General features: G+C 45.0%; 1 long non-coding RNA gene across 1 annotated transcript; it reads left to right on the top strand.

Annotated features, from left to right (window-relative positions):
* Positions 1-8,718: 8,718 nt before the first annotated feature.
* Positions 8,719-9,779, top strand: LOC140582879 (uncharacterized). The gene is made up of 3 exons (XR_011985674.1): positions 8,719-8,802; positions 9,447-9,512; positions 9,613-9,779. It is a non-coding gene; the product is annotated as an uncharacterized lncRNA (long non-coding RNA).
* Positions 9,780-20,264: the final 10,485 nt, after the last annotated feature.

Here is a 20,264-nt window from a genome sequence, read left to right as displayed (position 1 = left end):
TTAAAGTTCGATGCCGAGCACACAAACTGGTTCCAGCAGCAAGCGAATTGGATAAGTGAAAACGTGCTTTTCTTCTAAACGTGTCTCAATAATTGCGGACATCAGAACAACAGTTCCGCTATTACCTATTTTGTTTAAAAATATTCTAAAACTTATCATATTTATTAAATATGCCATCCAAAGTTAATTACTTGTTCATTTTCTGTGTTTATCATTGTTCACGTTTTTTTTTCATTCGGATCTATTTGCGATCCATTCTGAATAAACAAACAATGCAGTTTACATGCTTCGTTATTGTTGCATTTTTCATTAAGATAAATCTAAACTAATTTCTGTAGTTCAAACAACTTAGAATTGTAGTTGAGAACGTCTGTTACAACGGCTCACGTATTAAAAAATAGTCGGGTTTAAATCGGGCTCGGGCTCATAATTACAGTTAATGTGTCGGACCGGGTCGGGCTCGGACACAAGGTGCACGGGCTCGGGTAGGATCGGGTTTCATTTTTTGGGCCCGATCTAAGCTCTACACACCCCTAAATGCATTGAAGCAACTGCCATGTGATTGGTTGATTAGATAATTGCATTAATGAGAAATTGAACAGGTGTTCCTAATAATCCTTTAGGTGAGTGTATATGCAAAGCAGTAAAAATGGTGGGTAACCATTTATATCCTTACCTTTTTTGAGATCACTAATGTTAAGTAAACGCTGTTTTGTAAATTTAAAAGGTGCGTAAATGGCGTTTGTGTGCATTTACCCTCCACTACACCACTGAATGAAGGATTTGCGTTAAGTAATCTGAATAATTGCATAAAATAATCCAAAAACTCCACAACGTCACATAATACATCAGTGTCTCTCCGACCTAATTTCAGCTAATTATCATCAAATTCTGGCTTCTAAAACAAGATTCTGCTGTGTCCGCCTCCGCCATTTTTAAACTTTTTTTTCAATTCTCCCAGAATTCATCACGTAAGCTTCTCAAGGCACGCCATTGGTTCTCGTCACCTTTTTCCTTTTATGGCGATCGGCATCCAGCTTAATCGTACTTTACTGCCACCGCGGCTTTGGTTAGCTTACTGCTCCCAAATTAGGAGGTAACCACTGTACTTGTGTGTGTAATAACGTAGACCCAACTAATCGATTATTAAATTAGTTGGCAACTATTTTAATAATCGATTTTAATCGATTAGTTGTTGCAGCCCTAGTTTTGTACAAACAGCATGATATCATCTGCACAGATTATTTTGTGTTGAGGTATCGGTATGAATTCCATTTATTTCACTTTTCTGTCATATTGCTGCCGCATGTGGTTCTATGAAGATGCCAAACAATGAAGGAGAGAGTGGGCAGTGATCCCATCTGTGACCACTATAGCTTTGGATGAGGTGTACGGTCAGTGATGGGCAGTAGCCATATAGCGAAGCTATTTGTTTACTTACATTATCTAGTAGCTTGCCTGTAGTGTCGCTGATTTCTGAATCAAATGATTTTCCAGTAGTTACGTTATTTTTTTGATAAAGTATAGCGACCTAGCGTCCATAAAAGCTACAATTCCCAGGACATGTCTGAGAAAAGCATCTTTGGGATGTGGTGGAACGGGAGTTTAATGTCCTGGATGTGCATCCCACAAATCTCCATCAACTGCAAGATGCTATCCTATCAATATGGGCCAACATTTCTAAAGAATGCTTTCAGCACCTTGCTGAATCAATGCCACGTAGAATTAAGGCAGTTCTGAAGGCGAAAGGGGGTCAAACACCGTATTAGTATGGTGTTCCTAATAATCCTTTAGGTGAGTGTATATGATGTTATTTATCAAAGACATTGAGCACTAAACAATGGAGATGACAATTGGAAATTCAACTAAAAGTAAGTGATAAGCAGAAGAAAACAAGGGACAGGGAACAGACCACACAGGCAAGTTAGCTGTAGTTGTGAGCAAATTACAATGATGCAAATATTTTTAATCCAACTATTTAGTTACAAATTCCTCAACCTGGGAGTCATCAGCATTTGAATCAAGCACGTCAGTTACTCAAGCCGTCAACATCAGCTTCTGAGATGAGGGGACAAATACCTGGATTGGGCTTGCCAGCCTAGGGCTATCGTTTCCTTGATTGCTGTTTTGCACTTCTCTGCGATGCACATGCAGGGCTACCCATCCCCCAACAATCTGCCAACGTAACAATTAGGCTGAGATCACGTAAACATCAGGTCACGTAAACAAACAGGGTGACTCAAATAAATGTATTAAAAAACCAGTAATGCCGAGCAATATACCAAAATATTCGGAACATTATACATTGAGCCTATCCTGCTAATATTAGTAGTCACTGTATGTCATGTCTGTGTCACAACAGTACGGATTAGAACAATATGTGGTACCATCAATAATGCGATCTGGGCCCTTTAAGGCTGGCTCGCTCCAATTAGTGAGCGAGTGCTTTCAGGCAGAAATTTCAGGGTAAAAACGACGAAATCGAAATTGGATCATACTGCCAATATTGCTCAGAATCACTGTAGCTGTCCAATGGTATGCGGGGCGTTGCAGTTGCTTAGCGTGACCGACGCATAAGAAAGCAAACATTCTTTATCATCGTCCTATGTATGTTAAATTACGATCTTCCACATTAATCAAGATATTGTAAAACGGAAATTACTACAGCTCCAATAGCTTATATTAAAGTCAGCCAAGTGTCACAACAAGGTTTTGAAATGGCAAACACAGACACAAATCAAATGTATATGAGCAAGCAACATAAGGGATCTGTTGTTTGGGTAAATTATATTATAGTATACACTATATATTTGTGGTGTGGTGGCGAATTGGTGCAGAAGTTTTAGAACTGCACTCTCAATTTATCACTTTATTTAGAAATATAATTTCAGTTCTTATCCTTTTTAAAAGTTACATTTTTTGAAATTGTCTTTCAAAGTGTCCCTCAGAATGACACTGGGGCTGGGGTGGGCGGGGCTACGAGGGGGGAGGGGACGCGGTCAGAATGGTATATTAAGAGGAGACCTCCACATGTACACTTACTCTACCTCTGCTTCCAGCGAGACAAGAGCTCCAGATTCTGCTCAAGATTTCATCTTTTGTCGAACAACTCGTCAAGAATGGCTTCCAAGGCGTAAGTTATGATCAATTTATGATTGGTCATAATCATCTTCTGCACCAATTCGCCACCACACCACAAATATATAGTGTATACTATAATATAATTTACCCAAACAACAGATCCCTTATGTTGCTTGCTCATATACATTTGATTTGTGTCTGTTTGCCATGACTGGTACAAAAAGACCAGACGGGAAAACACAGCAGGAGATAGAACATGGGGACCAAAAACCAACTGACTCGGGAACAGACGCGGGGACGGAGGAACAAATCCTGGGGCATGAGGCGGAAAACAAAACGTAGGGGAATCAGAAGGGAAAGGACCAGGGACATGGGACTGGGACCGAAGCAGGGCAGAGGGACTGGAAGGAAAGGGCAGAAATGGAACTTGTTGGGGCAGCTGACCGGGAAACGGAGAAGGGAACTGTTGGGTAGGTGGTTGGTAGGAGGGCGACAAGGAAGGGACTGCGGGACGTGGACAAGGACGGGTACTGGAGGGCGATGAGGCAATGACGGCAGGACGGGAAAAGGGACCGGAGGGTGACAAGGAAGGGAGCGAAGGACCAGAGGATGATGAGGAAGGGACCCTAGGACAAGGACGGGAACTGGGAACGGAGGGCAACAACGAGGAGGGGACTACAAGACTGGGGAACGACGAGGAGGGCACAAGACCGGAATGGGGACTGGAGGACGATAACGAAGGGACTGTAGGATGGCGACCAGAGGGTGACAATGAGGAAGGGACTGCAGGATTGGGACAGGACCTGGGACTGGAGGGCGATGAGATGGGCACGGGACCGGAATGGGAACTGAAGGGCGAAGGAGAAGGGAATGATGAATGAGGGCCAGAGGGTGACACTGAGGAAGGGGCTAGGTCAGGGCGGTTGAACCGCCTGGCATGTCCCCGTCTCCCCTTTCGGGAGACAGAGAACAGGGCTGGTCCTTTGCTGGGCCCCCACCAGTGCCAAGAAAGGTCCACTTGTGTGGGGGTAGAAGTCCGGGCCTTTGGGCATGGGGTCAGGACGGCCTTAGATGGAGAAGCAGAGGCGGCGGCCCCCTGTGGGCCGGGTGCGGACAGAGCAGAGACGAAGGCAGCCCCCTGTGGGCCAGATGTGGGCAGAGCAGAGACGAAAGCGGCCCCCTGTGGGCCGGGCGCGGGCAGAGCAGAAGCAGAGGCCCCCTGTGGGCCAGGCACGGGCGGCTCGGGCTGAGCGACGGAAGCGGCCGTGGCTTGCCCTGGGCAACCTGGTTCGGATTCCTTCGGCGACCCGGCCAGGTCCACCAGGTGCCAGAAGGCCCTCTCCAGCCTTCGCACCTCCTCCTCCGGAGATGCTGGAGAGAGCTGGAGCAGCTGGTTGCCTCGGTCAGGGCACAGCATAACTAGGGTGACTGGAGGACAGCTGGAGTCAGGGATAGCCGTCTCCAGACGGCCTGAAGAGTGCAGAGCTGCTCAATACAAGCCTGGACATCATCCAGAACAGCAGGTGTCCCAGAGCCTGGGGATCGTCCTTTTGGCTGGTTCATACTGTCAAGGTTGCGGGCGGCTCGGGCACGGGAACGGGAACGGGGCAAGGTGCACGAAAAAGGGTGGACGACCCACTTGCGGCTCAGGGAACAGAAAGGGTTAATAAAAATAAACCGAAGACACTACAAACACAATGAAACCAAAAGGACCACGAGGGGTCAAAACTAAAGGGGATTAAATAACAAAAACTAAATAACTAAATAACTAAATAACTAAATAACTAAATAACTAAATAACTAAATAACTAAATAACTAAATAACTAAACTAAATAACTAAATAACTAGGATGGTAAACAGAATACAGATCTAATCAAGACAAGCAACAACCCTCACATAGACAATCATAGACACGACGCAATGAACCAGCGGGGAACAGAACAAAGGCAGGAACTAATATACTACGGGGGTAATGACTAACACAGGGCAGGTGAGGCTGATTAACAAAGACTAGGGAAACAGGACACAGGTGAAACCAATTAACTCAAAGACACTAACAATCAGGGAAACTAAACACTAACCAAGGAAGCATATATCAACACACGGAAGGTACATAGGCAATAACATAAGCAGGGGAACAAGAAACAAAACCAAAACCAATTACAAAGCAAACACCAGGAATAATTAAGCATAAAGGAAAACACCAGGGAGCTAAATACAAAAACAGAGGAGGCGGGATTCGAACTCACAACAAGAGGGAACTCAGGACCGAGTGGCAAACAGACAACACATGCTTAATACATTGAGCCACAAGACCAGACAAGTGATAGGAGAGAAACAAGGACTGACGTATGGACGGGATGACCAGCACCACCTGCTGGTCAAACGGGGAAGGGGCACGGAAGGACCACAGCGGGAGGCCGACCCTGACAATGAGCAGGTTGGTGGGAAAACTCTTCAGTCTTTTTTACACATCTCACGTCGTTTCTTCAGTATGACATTTACTAAGAGTTTTTTATTTACTTATTTATCTGAAAGGATGATCCAGGAGCTGGAGCGTCGCCACATGGTGGTGCCTGACACCCCCTCCCCAGCAGTAGCGGCGCAGACCAGCAGTGTTCCTGTGGTGGCTGGTACAACCGTGCAGCGACCGGAGAGCTCGGCGACTGAGCATTCGGAGGACGCAGTCAGTGTCACTAACGGCGAGATCTTTCAAGTGTGAGTATGAGTGTCTCGGCTTTGCAGCTTCATTGATACCTTTTGCTTTTGCTTGTGAGCCAATTGAAGGTGCAATTTTAAGACGAAATATGTTTTCCACATGGCAGTACCCGGGAGGTGCAGTGGCCACAGACCTCCAGGCACATGATGCAGGAGAAGGGACTGTACATTCTCTGGACCATCCCCTCCTGAAGGGCTTCGCCGCATACTTGGAGAAGGATCTCCTGAATGAGAATTTCAAGCAGACGGTGAGGTCTCCCATAAAAGTTCACTCTATTATTTTTTGGAGCTTTATATCTACGCAATATATTCATTAAGTAATGCCGATTTTATTTTCCAGGTGGAAAACGTCAGCAGGTTCATGTTTTTTGTGAACCCTGAAGAGCCATCCCTTGAATTTCTGAGGGAGAGGGAGAAGACGAAGCTCTTCTTTCGGGAGCTGACTGAGGCTGGTCTCTCCAGGCAGACTCAGGTCAACTACATGAAGAGCCTGAAGAGGTTGGTAGCATGTAGATTTTTAACAGTATATTGTAGGTTTGTGTTGTATTGTCGTATCTGTTTTCTTCAAGGAAGTTCAGTCCTCCCACTATTGTCATGGTGGCATGTACAAGTTTATGTACATATGGATACTTACATACATGTCCTTCCTCTGACAGATTCCTCAAGTACCACACCGTGGCCACCGACCTCCGGCGTGACAACATTGCCTTGTGGAATGAGGCAATGTTCTTCGTGGAGTACCTGGGCTCACTCCAGCAGAGCTCTGCAAAGTTGGTGAGTAAGGAGATGACGCAAAGGAGGTAAGTTCAACTGTCAACACCCGTTAAATTCCATATTATGATTTGATTATACATCTCCTCTACTGTGTTTAACACACTCATGATGTTTTTTTTTTATCTCCCTCACTGCTCCTGGAGTGCACTGCATGGAGAAGCAGAGCCATTTCACATTGTGAGCACATTTTATTAAAATGTGTACTGTATTGATTAGGATTGACAGTAATTGAATTTTCTTCTCCCACCCACATAGTCATGTCATTCTCACGGGGATGAGCCCAGAGAAGAGTCCAGAGGACTGCTGGGCCGTGCTGAGGGCTGCCAAGAACGACTTCTTGGCAGTCCTTGGCAAGGTGTATCCGGAGGAGATGCCCCTGGAGTGTGCAGAGTGCTGCCTTGTCCTCTACTACCTGGAGGCCACGGTCATTCTGAAGCATCTCCAGCCACCAGGCGTGGTGGAGCACATGACCGTAAGTGTTGTATTCTTTTTGTCTTCACTTTTCCTCTTTGCCGATACTCTTATTTATCAGTGGGACATCATTGTATTGTGTAGGTCCAGGAGTGCATGACCAGGAGCACGTCCAAGGCCGACCATACGGTGATTGTGGTGAAGGAACACAAGACGTCGGCGCAGCAAGTGGCCACATTTGCATTATCCTCTGAGGAGGAGACAGTAAGTATATCAAGTTTGATAAGATTTATTTCATAGTTTATTTCAAGAGCAGCGATTTAATCTGTTTTCCTCTGTCAACAGTGGTTCGACATCTACTTCACCCAGGTACGGCCACAGCTCCTGAGCTCCAAGAGGAGCCGGACGACACCGGATGACCTGGGAGGAGACGAACGGTTCTTCATCTCCACCGCAGGCAGGCCGGTGTTCAACGCTTCGAATGACCTCAACCGGCTGCACCAAAAGTGAGCTGATCATCATGATTAATTCCCCCTATAATATGTTCTACATACATGTTGTCAGGTGTTGTGTGAGACGTATTAATAAATGTATTTTTGTATTTTAGATACAAGCTGGATCCAGTCACCTACCAGACGGCCCAGCGCATCTTTGAGACGGCCACCAAGGACTTGACGGACCAAGAGAAGTCCTTGGTGGCCGATTATCTCACTCATTCCACTGCGACAGCTGACGAGCACTACCGGATGAAGCAGTCGCGGAATGTGGTGCTGGCCAGTTAGCTGCTGAAGAAGCTGGCAGGTGACTCAAGGTAGGCATGTTTTCTGTTTGTCAACACACCAACATCAAGACACACAACCAAAGCCCTCACCACTGAACACTAATCTTAAACTTTTGTGTTTTTTTATTTTTTTTATTTTTTAATTTGTATCTCAGCGCTGACTCCGCAGAGGAAGGACCCAGCTGTTCTGCCCGTGGTGCCGCACGGGATGCTGCCCCGGCATCCAACCAACAGATGGATGTCCAGGCAGCGTTCGATCAGCTCCTTCGGACCCACCCCGTGACCCTGGATGGCGACATCCCAGACAAGACAGCACGCTCGCAGACGTCGGGCCGGTTTCAGCGGCAGCTCTATGAGCGCTGGCTGAAGGCCCAGATGAGGATGCGCGTACGGCATGTCTTGTGTGAGTATTGTTTGTAGCACTAATGACATTTTTTACTGTGAAACGGTCCTATCTACATAGGCTTCTTAACTAACAACAATTTACTTTGTTCTTGACAGCACACTTTGGCAGACGGCAGCCCACCGAGTCCCGGGTCGACGCTTGGATCAGGAACCAAGGCTGGAAAAGTAATGTTCCAAGCGCGGCCAGCGTTCTGAAGGACTGGAGACCAGTGGGTTCGGTGGACACTGCCGTGGACTCTAGCCACATCCAGGAGCTCATCCACAACCAGAAGTGGAAGGGACTTGTGGTGATGGACATTGCGGGGAAGGGGAAGGGAGTCTGCGCCACCCAGCAGTTCCAGGCTGGTGAGGTGGTGTCCCAGACAGCAATTCCCTCTGTGCCGGATCCGTTTTCGAATCACTAGATTCGCGTAGCAGTCACACTCACTATGCACCTCTGCGCCAGCTTTGCAGCATATTTGTCCGCAAGCTCTGACTGACAGTCCGTCAGAAAGGTCCGTATCTGATCCGGAGCAGCAGCACAGACCGGACCCGTGCTTTTTTAAATCTCGCAGATGCGCGTGTACGTGCCTCAGTAAGAGGTAACTGAAGAGTCACACAATAACCAGTGAAGACCTGCTTGTGGTTCTTGGTAAGTGCATTATAAAACTATATTAAGATTGACATATAGCTGATAGTTCCATCCATGCGATTAAAAAACATATAACTAATGCGAAAGTAGGCTTAAAGTAAGAATTGGCGATTGTGGTGAAAGCCTGTTCTCAAAATTGGTGAATATCTCCGTTCGAGTGGATGTTATGTGCAATGAGATGCGGGCAATATTTTTGTACGTCTGCGTAAAATTCTAATTTTGGGTTCAGTGTCACCAACTTGGCAGTAAATATTATCTAAGCTCATTTCCAGCCTGTGTGTCTTCCAGTTCATTTATCTGGTTAGCATGCAAACGTTACTTAAAGTTGCTCAAACTTAGTAGGCCCAGTTGATGGGACCCTGTTTACACGGTTTTTGGATAAATCAGCAAACTTCGTTTAGTTAAATGTTTGCTAGTGTTAGCATAAAATATTTTTCAGATTTAATTTTGATAATGTTTGAACAAATATGTTTATTTAGATTTGAATTGTATTTTATCTATTAGGTGAAACATTAAGTGTATTTTTCCCCCTTTTTTCAGTTTCTTACTTGTTCATTTCAAATTCAGATTCTCATTTTTGCAGCAGTGTTAGAGTTTTTTTGAGTAGCTAAATATCTCCTATTTCTTTGAACTGTGCTCCATAGGTTTTGTTCCATTCCATCTGCTGATGCTAGTCAAGTTGAGGTCAAGCTGCCCATCATCTCTTGCAGGTAGCCAGCTATATCACATACATACAGTCACATTTTGAGACACATAATGCACCTGTACCTTGATTTTGAAACTTGTTGCTTGATCTTTATTTCCACCCAGGTTCCTCAGATCTTTTGATAAAGGTTTCCTTCATGTTGCTCGGTCCCGCCACAAAAACAAAGGGGACCGTGCTTTTGCCGTGGCAGCTCCACGTCTTTGGAATGGTTTGACTCCAGATATTAGATCTGCACCCACGATCACAATTTTTAAATCCAGACTAAAGACTTATTTGTACTCTTTGGCCTTTGCTTCTTAGTTTTTTTTTTTATTTTTTATTTTTATTTTTTATTTTTATTTTTCATCTTGCTTTTGCTTTTTATGTATGTAATATATATTTTTTTTTATTGTGTCATGCTATCATGTTGCACTGTGTCCACGTCTTTCTATGCAGGTTGTCACGATCGGAGACAGAGGCAAGCAGGGAAGCAGGAGCGCAAGCCAGGACGTCAGGTAAGCAGGGTTTAATGTGCAAAATACGGACATGGACGGACGATACACGACAATACAATGCACGATCTGGGGAACAAGGGGAGACGTGGACTGATATACAGAGAACAAGGCAAACGAAACAGGAAACAGCTGGGCACAATTGGGGAAGTACACGTGGATAATGAGGGGGCGTGGCACACACTAGGAGCGGACGGAGCGGATCGTGACACAGGTAGTTCTCGTTTGTGTTTACTGTAATGCTTTTAGCATTTTATGCTTGCTGTCTTTATTTAAATTTAGTTGTAGTTTTAGTTTGACATTGTACAGCACTTTGGTCAGTTTTCACTGTTTAAATGTGCTATATAAATTAAACTTACTTACTTACTTACTTACCTGATGCCCTGTCGAATAACACATTAAGATTTAGAAATGACACTCTATAGCGGGGGTCTCCAACTCCAGTCCTGGAGAGCTACTATCCAGTAGGTTTTCTGTCCCACTTAGACTAGAACAATATGTGGTACCATCAGTAATGCGATCTGGGCCCTTTAAGGCTGGCTCACTCCAATTAGTGAGCGAGAGCTTTCAGGCAGAAATTTCAGGGTAAAAACGGCGAAATCGAAATTGGATCATACTGCCAATATTGCTCAGAATCGCTGTAGCTTTCCGAAGGTATGCGGGGCGTTGCAGTTGCTTACCGTGACCGACACATAAGAAAGCAAACATTCTTTATTATCATCCTATGTGTCACGTTCGGGCGTAAGACGAGCAGGGAAGCAGGTGAAAGCAGCCAGGAAGTCAGGTAAATGGGGTTTATTCCACGACAGACGGACATCCACGGACAATACAACAATGACTGATCTGGGGATGACTGACTCTGACAAGGACTAAATACACTAAACAAGCTGAGGGAAACGAGCAACAGGTGAGATCCATCAGGGAAGAACACGAGGTAATGAGGGGGGCGTGGCACACATCGGGATCGTACAGAGCAGGGTGTGACACTATGTATGTTAAATTACGATCTTCCACATTAATCAAGATATTGTAAAACGGAAATTATTACAGCTCCAATAGCTTATATTAAAGTCACCCAAGAGTCACAACATGGTTTTGAAATGGCAAAGACAGACAGAAATTAAATGTATATGAGCAAGCAACATAAGGGATCTGTTGTTTGGGTAAATTATATTATAGTATACTATATATATGTGGTGTGGTGGCGAATTTGTGCAGAAATTTCAGGGTAAATACGGGCGAAATCGAAATTGGATCATACTGCCAATATTGTGTAGCGGATATAAAGATCCGTAGTTTTTATTTTAAAGTTTTCCTGCTAGTCTCTGGGCTCGGTGGATCATGCGGTCATGCCTTAGCCTATCCAATGAGTAGCGTTGCTGGGCGAGTCTCTGGTAGTGAGGGGAGCGGTAAAAAAAGGTCGGTTGGGCGAAGTGGAAGCAGAGTCGCGTGAAGTTTTTTTTACAAGGAATCGCGGCTAGTATAGTTGGAGCCCAGCTTCGTTTTGGCAGAACGAAAGTCTGTTGTTTTTTTTTTCCTTGTGTTGGAGTTGGGGATTATTGGGGCTGCGCCATCCCAAGCGGAGAGCGTGGCGGGTAGCCTGGTGTGCATACGCCGGACGCCATCTCGGTCTGCAGCGGAAGACAGAGACGCGGAGGGGCTGTTTGAGTGGTGTCGACGACAGCGGGTATGACGAGTGGCATCTTCGGGAGTCTAAGTCGTGTCCTGGCATCCGGTGGAACTGAAGGAGCTGGGGAATATCGTGGAGGAGGGCACCCGGATTAGCGGTGCTGAAGTGGAGGCAGCGCGCGCCGGTTTTGAGATCCAGGGCCCCGGAGCTGTGTTACACGGGCGTATGGTTACATGGGACATGATACCAGGTGAAGTTCATGGCATTTCCTCCAAAATCAGCGTTCACTGTGGCCCAGTCACCTTTCAGCTTCCTCTGGAGAACTTGTTCCCATTCCCTTCCACTGGGTTGGTAAATTCCATCCAATGCAAGGAATCCCAGAAACGGGCCCCTCCCACTTGGTTTGGGTCTGGCAGACTGTTGACCACCTCCTTCAGTTCACTTAGATCCCATTTCCTCTGCACCTGTACCATCCCGTAGTCTCTGGGGTTTGGCATTTCCACCAAGGGGAACTGTCTTGGCACTCCAACAGTTGCCCTTTGCTCTTCAAGGGTCTTATAATTGAAAACGACATTGACATAGTAAATGAGTTCAATGATAGTTTTGCACGGGTATTCACTGTTGAGGACACTAGTAACTTACCAGTTCTTATTACTAATCCAACATCGTCTATAACTAATATATATATAACTGAAGCTGATGTTTTGCAAAGCCTAGCTAAGCTCAAAATAAATAAATCACAGGGCCCTGATGGCATCTTACCTATAGTGTTAAAAGAGATGAGGGAAATTATTTGCCGACCCTTAACTTTACTGTTTCAAAAATCCTTATCTGAAGGTGTGGTACTTTCTGATTGGAAGCATGCCAACATAACGCCCATTTTCAAAAAAGGGGATAGAAGTAATTTGTCAAACTATAGGCCAATCAGTCTAACTTATATAACTGGTAAAGTTATGGAGGCTATAATCAAAGAGAAAATGGTAGATTACCTGGACTCAAATAACATTTTGAGGGATAGCCAGCATGGATTTAGGAGAGGTAGATCCTGTTTAACAAATCTGTTGGAGTTTTTTGAGGAAGCTACTCAGGAAGTTGATGATAAGAAGGCCTATGATGTCATCTACTTAGATTTCCAAAAGGCTTTTGATGTTGTCCCCCACAAGAGGCTCTCTCTTAAACTCAAAGCGACAGGTATTTTAGGAACTGTCGCGACCTGGATTGATAACTGGTTAACGGATAGGAAGCAGCGAGTAGTTATAAGAGGCTCAATGTCACAGTAGGCCTGCGTTCATAGTGGGGTACCACAGGGTTCAATTTTAGGACCACTATTGTTCCTAATTTACATAAATGATATAGACACCAATATATACAGTAAACTGGTGAAATTTGCAGATGACACCAAGGTGGGTGGTGTAGCAGATACTGAACTAGCGGCTCAGCAGCTACAGCGGGATCTTGATTTAATTAGTGACTGGGCCGATACCTGGCAGATGAAATTTAACATAGACAAATGTAAGGTACTCCATGTAGGGAGCAGAAATATAAAGTACAGGTATTTTATGGGACCTACTGAAATAAAGGTAGCTGATTATGAGAAAGACCTTGTTGTGTATGTTGATGCTTCCATGTCTCATTCTCGCCAGTGCGGGGAAGCAATAAAAAAGGCCAATAGGATGTTGGGGTATATCTCCAGGTGTGTGGAGTTTAAGTCAAGGGAGGTAATGCTAAGATTATGCAATTCCTTGGTGAGACCTCACCTAGAATATTGTGTGCAGGTTTGGTCACCATATCTTAAAAAGGACATAGCGGCCTTAGAAAAGGTGCAGCGTAGGGCCAAAAGAATGATTCCTGGTCTTAGAGGAATGTCATACGAGGAAAGGTTATTTGAACTAAATCTGTTCAGCCTCAAGCAAAGGAGATTGAGGGGGGACATGATCCAGGTCTATAAGATTCTAACAGGTTTGGATGCTGTTCAACCGAATAGTTACTTCAGCATTAGTTCAAATACAAGAAGTCGTGGCCATAGGTGGAAATTAGTGGGAGAACATTTCAAACTGGATTTAAGGAAGCACTTCTTTACACAGTGTGTAGTCAGAGTATGGAATAGTCTTCCTGATAACGTAGTGCAAGCTGAATCCTTGGGTTCCTTTAAATCAGAGCTAGATAAGATTTTAACAACTCTGAGCTATTAGTTAAGTTCTCCCCAAGTGAGCTCGATGGGCCGAATGGCCTCCTCTCGTTTGTATAGTTCTTATGTTCTTATGTTCAGTCAGAGTACTCTTCACCTTCAGTACTTCTACAACATCCACAACAGCCTTCTCGCTTCTTTATCTTTCTTCTTACCATCCTTATTTTCGCAGGATCGAAAGACCCATCTCTTGGCCACTTGCCACCTGTCCTTTTCGCCCACATTTCACACATCTCTGAAAAGTCCTTTCCAGTTCTTTCCTCTACTGCTTCCCTACATGTTTTACCCCGTAGTAAACCCTTATTTCCCTTATCACGTTTACGCATTTCCCTTTCAAATGCTGTTTCACCTTCCGGATCATAAGCCGGATCAGGAGCCCAATTTGACTTGCTACTGCTATTTCCCATTTTGTCGCACCAGACTTTCAGTACTGATTATTTTTATTTTTTTTAAGATAGGTTACTAAAAGAAGGTAAACTTGTTTTCTTTGCAGGGAAAGAATATATATATATATATTAAAATCGTCACACAGTAGAAAACTTCTATGCCTGTGTTATTTTGCAAAGCAAGTTCTTTATTGCAACAATGCAGACTTTTACAAAAGACTTATCACAAAACAGTTATATTTGTATAATTTATGTATGCCAAATGCACATCCCAGTAACATAAATCTCAATTCGGGGTGCAGTTCTGATAATAGGGACAAAGCAGTCATGGGGATAATCTACAGTACACGGAGGTCTTTGTCTCAGCCTCTCCGTTAAACTATACATGTATGTTTGCGGAACTTTTTACACCTTCATTTCTGCTTAATTTTTTAATACTTATGAGCTCATTTATTTGATATTCTTGACTTGTCAGGTTTCTAATTTCACACTCGGCACACTCATCCAAACCACAAGCCTTACACATTCATACCGTGCACGTTACATTCATACAATCTTATTTTATCTAGTCTGCAGACAAAACACATTTCACATCTCGCCGGACGTGATACAGATATTTTACGACTCTCTCAGTCGAACCTGGATATTTTACGACTCTCCCAGTCGAACCTGGATATTTTACGACTCTCCCAGTCGAAAACCTGGATATTTCTTTACCTTCAGAAAGATACCGCAACAAATTTTCTATTCCACAAAATTTGTCCAACCTTTTAGTCTGGTCGGAGTGACGGGGGGCCGCAGGCCTCAGGAACTGCGATGGGTCAGGCTAAAATTCTCTGTCCTCGACTCCAGACGGGTACCTCGTCGTCCTTCTAGGACTCGCGTCCTTCTGATGGTCCTGGCGGTCCCCGTGCAACCGAATCCCGGACGAGCCCCCAAGTCTGTTATGGAAATTTGGAGGTAGGAAGGAACAGATGAGTCCAATGGTTTAGCTTGGTTTCATTTATTGAGATATCTTTCTATGCGAGCTCGGGGAGACTCTCCACAGACAGTTCTGAGAAGTTCTCCAAATAGCAGACGCAGCTGCTTTCATTTTATATTGACAGACAAATGACCTTTCTCTGCAACCACAACCGGAAGACCCATGTCTGCTTTTGCACATTCTATGCTCAGGACAAGCTTTTCGTCTAGCACAAGCATCTTATATTTACCATATATAGAATAAAAATCTTGTCTAGCTTAACATGGGTAAAGTCTAAAACCCCCTCCCCAGTATCTTGCATCTGTTTCTTCAAGCATAGCAACCTTATTTTGCAGCCTAACTTCCTTAGTAACCATCGGACATCATGCTTGGTGGTAATTTTCCACTACAAGAGATGGGGAGTTTTGTCTACCTGTTCATCAGACCAATTATTGAAACTGATACGGGCTTATAATTAGCTGATACAATTTCATTAACAGTTGGTGTAATTTTAATCCCAAGATAAATGAAACCGTCTTGTGAAATTCTAAAGGGTGTCTGAACTGGGGGGAGAAGCCTTTCCGCTTTATGAAGGAACATCAACACAGATTTAGAATTATTAATTTTATAGCCTGAGAATTCTCCAAATGTTTCGATCAAATTTAGCAATGCTTGGATAGAAAAGGAATATAACAATATCATCTGCATATAGTGAGATATGATGTTCTGAAGGGTCAATTGTAATACCTGAAATGTGTATATGTTACGGATTGCCATAGCCAGTGGCTCCGTCGCTAGGGTAAAAAGTAAGGGAGAGAGCGGGCAGCCCTGGCGTGTTCCCCTGTGGAGTCTGAAAGGGGCAGATATTATTCCATTTGTTATTATCTCAGCTGAAGGGTTAGTATACAGGATCCGTACCCATTTCAAAAACCCATCCCCAAACCCCATTCTTTCCATAGTTTTAAACAGGTACTGCACTCAATCCTATCAAACGCTTTTTCAGCATCTAATGACAGAAATGCATTATCAAAAGTATTCGATTTCTCATGTAATATATTTAATACTCTACGAATATTATGCAATCCTTACCTCCCCCAAACAAAGCCATTTTGATCCATGTTAACAAGCCTAGGCAAATGTATTTCTAATCTTTTTGCTAGTGTGACGGTCGCTGTTCCGGCGTGATGATGTTCTGCTTGACGCCAGTGTGCGAAGCAACCGCCCAAAATAATTATATAACAATGACCACGTAAATGGATGAAGGACGCTGACATCCGAAGTATGCCCTCACTCTCTGCTTTATTTCTGCACAAAAGAAAAGGTATACAAACATCGAGACTGTCTGGGCCACCGCTATCGCTCTCGCACAACGTAAGCGCATGCATATGGCGAAGCATGGCACGCGTGCATACAGCGCGCGCCAAATACAGAGTTTAGCCAGCACAGGCAAAAGAAACACAAAATACTGTGATCGTATAGTGGTATTCGTCATAAACATTCACATCCACAGTGAGAGGAGAGCAGTTATTATTTTTTTCAAGTAACTAATATGTAACGTATTTATACAGAAAGGGAAATGAAACTCAAATACGCACCTGCACAAAAGAAAAGGTATACAAACATCGAGACTGTCTGGGCCACCGCTATCGCTCTGAATAAAAATAAAAGAGATAAAAGGATACGTTTACAGACATATGTTAGTATTTTTTGATGCTAATGACTATGCTACGTAGCATGGCGCGAAGTCAATTCAATATTTAAGTACAATTTCAATGGGGAAATAACATATAAAACTGCACAAAATCATAACACTTCGCTGCAATGTCTAGTGTCCTTATAATGCACACACTTATGTGATCTATAAACCGTCTATCTTATTTAAAAGTAAAATAATTTTACAGCGATTATATTTTCTGTCCTACCTCGCACAGCGTAAGCGCATGCATATGGCGAAGCATGGCACGCGTGCGGGTCACAGCACTGGGTGGCCAACATATCCCTCCTCGATGTTAAGAGAAAAAGTAGTGCGCACCATTCAAGCTAGATCCCTTTTTATCGTTACAAAAAGATATATATATATATATATATACAATAAAAGAAAAGAACAAATTTTGGCGGAATTCACAACTACATAACCCTTCCCGTTACATACACCCCTGCTGAATTCAGACAAAATTGTACAAACGGTTGCAGCCACAATGCCAATGCGACAGGGTAATAAAAGCAAATGCTATGCTCACAAATCTGCCAACTATATAAGTATCCCATAAGGATGAGGTAGGAAAGAGAGCAGCGCTAAACTCCCCAACCAACCACTGGCCGCAGGATGCCATCTACACCCCACGAAACCCAAGCATCACACGTAACCAAACCATGCACATACACCTTTGCTCCAGCATCTAAGACTAAAGGGCACAAATCGCAACGGAAAGAATATCCGCAAATATAAGCAAAACGAGAGAAGAGAGAGACCAAAAAACAACATAGGGTAACCAATCCCTTAAGCATGAAAAACCTTGACCAATGACTCGTAAACACCCCGAACATTAGACTTGACATCAGTAACAACATCCTGTCCGGACATAGTATATAGTAGCCTACTCACTGGTTTAATGACACGGCCAAGGCGAGTACGAACACGCACAGGTGCGCTTGTGGGACCAGTGCATACCTCCGGAGGGAAAACGTGGTCACAGGAAGGGGAGTCATTCAGTTCACGGCCCTTCCCAGAACCACCACAACTCAGCACTGGAGTAACCGAAGTAGTCTCAATGGCAGTCACGGAGTCAGGCCATACAGACTGGGCGCCAGCCCCTGTGCCACTATCCATATCCAACGTGCTACCCAACGAATGACACGGTGACACACTGTCAACGGCAGGCAGGGAGCATCCATCCGATAGCTGAGAGACCCATTCAACAGTCCTCTGTTCAGTGTCAGCCTGCGGCCGAAGAGAGAGCAAATCAATGCTTTCAGACGCCATATCGACATCACCGCACATGCTACCCTGGGCACTTCCCTGGCCTACAAGGAACCCATCCCGCTCATCTTGGACTGCCCCTTCCTGGGGACTCTGATCAGAGATGACTGGTGCAACGCCCACTCTAGACAAAACCTCATCTGCGTCCATCTGTTCCACCAAGCCATCAGCACCAAAACTAGATAAAGATGATGAGAGGCTAAGCGGTGAATCCCGCTCTGCAACTGGCAGGAAATTAGCCAACATTAGCAAATTCCTATGGACCACTTTCTCCTGCCCAGTGACACTGTTACGAATCCTATACGTGTGCGTATTAGGGTTCCTGTCTACTATAGTATAGATTGTCGACTCCCAGCGATCGGCAACCTTCCTCTTCCCTCTCTCAGCTTTGTTGGCCAACAGCACCGGGTCATTCACCGCAATAGTCGGTCCCCTGACCCTCCTGTTAAGTACAGCATGTCGCCTTTGCTCCTTAACAGCGTGCTCCTGCGCTATCACCATGGCTCCCTTCAGATCTGTTGTCAGGGCCGCAACATACTTGTCATAGTCCCCAACTGCAGGATCATTTAGGACACTCCTGAACATGACATCCACAGGAAGACGGGGAATCCTCCCAAACATCAAATAAAAAGGGGCATAGCCCGTCGTCTCGTGGGCAGTGCAATTGTACACAAAAGTAAGGGTCTGAAGTTGTCTTGGCCAGTCCCCTTTTGCAGTGGGGGCCAAGGTTCTCACCATGCTCCCAAGGGTCTTATTAAAGCGTTCAACACTGCCATTCCCCATGGGGTGATAGGGGGTTGTGTGCGATTTCCTCACTCCAGAGACCCTGAGAAGTTCACAGATCAGCTGACTTTCAAAGCTCGCCCCCTGGTCAGAATGAACCCTCTCTGGAAAGCCATACACACAAAAGTACCTGTCCCACAACACCCTGGCGACCTGTTTAGCAGACTGGTCTCTGCAGGGAAAAGCCTGGGCCAACCTAGTGAAGTGGTCTGTGATAACTAGCACATCAACAGACCTGTTACGCGAGTCCTCGGCAGACCAGAAATCAATGCAGACAAGTTCCATTGGTCTGGTGGTTATCACACTCTCCAGGGGAGCTCTGTCCATTGGCTCAGCAGTTTTCGCAACAATACAACGCTGACAGTGACGAACATGCTCTCTCACATCTTGATCTAACTGTGGCCAAAAAAATCTTTGTCTCGCCAAGTTCAGACTTCTAGACTGACCTTGATGACCACAATGTTCGTGAATGCCTTCCAAGACTTCAGGCACAAGTGATTTTGGGACCACAAACTGAAATCTCTTAGACTTGGAGAACAAATCTCTAGATACTCTGTACAAAATACCACTCCTAACGACCAACTTATCCCACTGCTTCAGGTATCTCAGGACAGCTAAAGACTCCTTCATCCTGTCCCGTCTGGAAGGCCTGCGATGCCTCTCCACATACAGTAAAACCCTAGACAGAATCTTGTCACCATGCTGTCTCTCTCGTAGCTCAGTCACCGAGTAGGCAGGTAAGGGGTCATGACCAGTCTGGACCAATTGAGGTAAGTGGTGCACCATCTCGGAAGCGCGAGATTCGACTCCAGCTTCCCACTCCTGTAGTGATTCAAGCAAAGCCGAGACTTCCTCTCGCCCCACATGCCCCAAATCTGTATGCAAGATACTGGCCGAGTTCTGTGGCAACTGTACATGTCCCCCTCCCATAGCAGCTGAGGATTCGTATGGCAGCCTGAAGGCATTCCGAACTGAGGTATTAGACACCTCCCCAACATCACAAAGGAGACTATTAAAAGGCTCATTCAACAGCCTGCGGCCCATGTCTGCCCTCACAAATGGCATCCGGCTAAGGGCGTCCGCCACAATGTTCTGAGAGCCCGGCACATACTTGATGTCAAAGTCATAGCTCGCCAGCTTGGCTACCCACCGCTGCTCACAGCAGTCCAGCTTCGGTTTGGACATAATATGTGTCAGAGGGTTATTGTCTGACCACACAGTAAACTTGTGTCCCTTGAGCCAGTGGCTGAATTTCTCACAGACAGCCCACTTCAGAGCTAGAAATTCTAACCGATGAGCTGGATAATTCTTCTGTGACCTAGTGAGCGTTTTGCTGG

This window comes from Paramormyrops kingsleyae, chromosome 25, assembly GCF_048594095.1.
Source record: "Paramormyrops kingsleyae isolate MSU_618 chromosome 25, PKINGS_0.4, whole genome shotgun sequence".
Lineage (NCBI taxonomy): Eukaryota > Metazoa > Chordata > Actinopteri > Osteoglossiformes > Mormyridae > Paramormyrops > Paramormyrops kingsleyae.
This window is presented reverse-complemented; position numbering and strand designations above follow the sequence as displayed.